Raw genomic sequence first — 2,705 nt, 5'->3', positions numbered from 1 at the left:
GATTATTCTGTTTCTGATTGTAACTCATGATAGCATCACACTACTCTATTTGATTAATTTGTGCAGAAATAGCTCCTAAAGGACATGAGTCTTGAGAATGATCTAACCTTCCACAAGTTTCACAAACACATACTATGTCATCTACCGTGCTAGAATTTGTACCCATATTTGCTAGCTTTTTAGTGAGAGCATCCAGTTTTGAAGACATCAAAGTAATTGCATCTACATCAAATTTTCCTAATGATTTAGCTGGGGGTGCATAAAAATAGCCTCCACTTCTTTCTGTTGCCCATTGATGATGGTTTTACGCTACACTCTAAATTATATCCTCGGCCTCATCTAAACTTTTATTCATAAGTGCCCCTCCAGCTGTAGAATCTAGAGACACCTTGTATGATAGTTGATACCATTATTAGAACCAACCATTTTTCTAATCCATGATGTGGGCATTGTCTGAGCATATTGTTGTATCTATCCCATGCTTCAAATAAAGATTCTGATTCTGATTGTCTGAAGCTTGCAATTAGATTTCTTATATGAGCGGTCTTACTTGGAGGATAGAATTTATCAAGGAACTGTTGCTCACGTTGCTCCCAAGTGGTTATGCTGTTAGTTGGTAAAGAATTCAACCATTGTTTTGCTCTATCTCTTAAAAAACCCAAATAATAATAATCTCACTGCTTCAAATGGAACATTGTTCATCTTCATTGTGCTGCAGATTTCGTAGAAAATTTCAACATGTTGATTAGGATCTTTGTGTGGTTCACCTCCAAACTGATTTTGTTGCACCATAGTGATTATTGCAGGCTTGATCTCAAAATTGTTGGCTTCAATAGATGGCCTTGTGATATTAGAACGAAGCCCTCTGGCATAGGGTGCTGTATAATCTTTCAATGATTTGTTTGCCATATTAGAGAATTCTTGTTCTTCTTGATTTCTTTGCAAAATCTTCCTTTTATGAAAAGTTCTATCAATCTCTGGATCAAGAGGTAATAGATTTCCTGCAAAGTTAGATCTACGCATACAAGAACAAGATCTCAAGTTTTTTTCATAGAATTTCTTTTTACTTGAAAAACAAACTAGATCAAAATGTTAAAAATATAAAATGTAGAATTTGAATTGCAACAAGTTAAATTGCTGGAAAAGTAAATAGAAATAAAAGGTAGGGTTGTGAAAACAGAATTTCTTGGACTAGTTACAACTATTGTAATAGCAAAGAACAGAAAGGTCTAGTCTAACTCAAATGATTATCTCTAATGTTATAAACGCAGTCCTCGACAATGGCGCCAAAAACTTATTACGCAACCTCAAGCGCATGGTTTCATCATCAGTAAAAAAAAGATATCGAATCTACAGGAATTGGTTATAAGCACTAGAGATGTCTCACAATGAATTAGCTAAATAATCGGCAAAGGAAGTGAATGTACTGAGTAGCAACTAGAAATAGAAATAGAAAAGCAAATGTAAGAACTTGGTTTTTGTGAGAGTTCTAGGAGTCTGGTTTCATTGTGATATTTATCAATGTAAGGTGATCTACTAATTCTTATCCTCAATTGTCATGCATTTGTAGGAAGTTGCCAGTTTCCTCCTGCAGAAGTCAACCGGCAAGGAACTTTTATCTATACCTCTAGTAATTTGATAGTTATGGTCTCCATGAAGTCCCTTAGCGGGGCAGCCTATCACTAACACCCCTCGGTCATACAACTAGAAGCACATCACCATTCAATCCACATAAAGGCATAGGGAATAAATGCACTCAACCAATCCACCTCCTTGTAAGACTAGCTTCACCCTTCAAGGTGATTCCCTAGATTGTCCGTTAGTGGGGCAACCTATCACTAGCGCCCCTCGGTCATACGATCTAGGGAATCCCTCTATGAAATCCACAATTAGCACAAACATCCAATTAAGCATGGAAATCAGATCCAAACACAACAATCCACACAAGATCAAATAGATACAAAATATAACAACATCATTGATATAGAAAATTGTCATATCCATGAGATTCTTACATCAAATCACACCACAAATACTCCCTTAGTACTAGAACAATGAATCTACTCCATAATGTAAAGATAGAGATCCGAAGACAAAGAGATCACAAACATTTCAATCTAAATCGAGAGAAGAGAATAGAAATGCTTATCTAGTGGCGATGAGTGATCTTCGGAACCAATCCCTCGCCTCTGGAGTTGAATCTGAGATGGAAATGGCTTAGGAACGCTGGATCACAGCTGGAGATTGGCCCCAAATTTGATCTCCCCAAAATGGAGAGCTCCTCCTTTTGAAAAGAGGAAAAAGCTCCTTAAATAATGCAAGGCACCAGCACCACACGGCTCGTGCCATGGTCGTGTGGCACACACGACCCCAATTGCTCTGCCCTCAGCCAAGGTCACACGGTCATGTGACCTTCACATGGTCGTGTAACTCTCTACCTCTGGCTGGCTCACGCGGTCATGTGGCACACACTGCCATGCCAATCTTTGCCTCTGGAAACCTCACACAGTCGTGTGGAGCACATGGCCTGGGGTTGACTCTTCTCTGGAAATGTTGCATGGACATGCGGAGAAGTTGCTTGGGCCATGTAGATCTACACGGCCAGGTTCTGGTTGTGCTTGTGGGATGACACGGCTGTGCCAATCCACACGGTCATGTCATTCTCCTCCTCTAGTGAATCTACACGGTCTGTCTGCTCCACATGG

At 39.4% G+C, this 2,705-nt stretch overlaps 1 non-coding gene across 1 annotated transcript; it reads left to right on the top strand.

The window, feature by feature from the left end:
- Window positions 1-432: 432 nt before the first annotated feature.
- On the top strand, window positions 433-539 carry LOC122049852. The gene has a single exon (XR_006131106.1). It is a non-coding gene; the product is annotated as a small nucleolar RNA R71 (small nucleolar RNA).
- Window positions 540-2,705: the final 2,166 nt, after the last annotated feature.

The sequence above is a fragment of the Zingiber officinale genome, chromosome 2B (assembly GCF_018446385.1).
Source record: "Zingiber officinale cultivar Zhangliang chromosome 2B, Zo_v1.1, whole genome shotgun sequence".
Taxonomy (NCBI): Eukaryota; Viridiplantae; Streptophyta; class Magnoliopsida; order Zingiberales; family Zingiberaceae; genus Zingiber; species Zingiber officinale.
The sequence above is the reverse complement of the archived record's forward strand: the minus strand, read 5'-3'. Positions and strand labels throughout refer to the sequence as shown.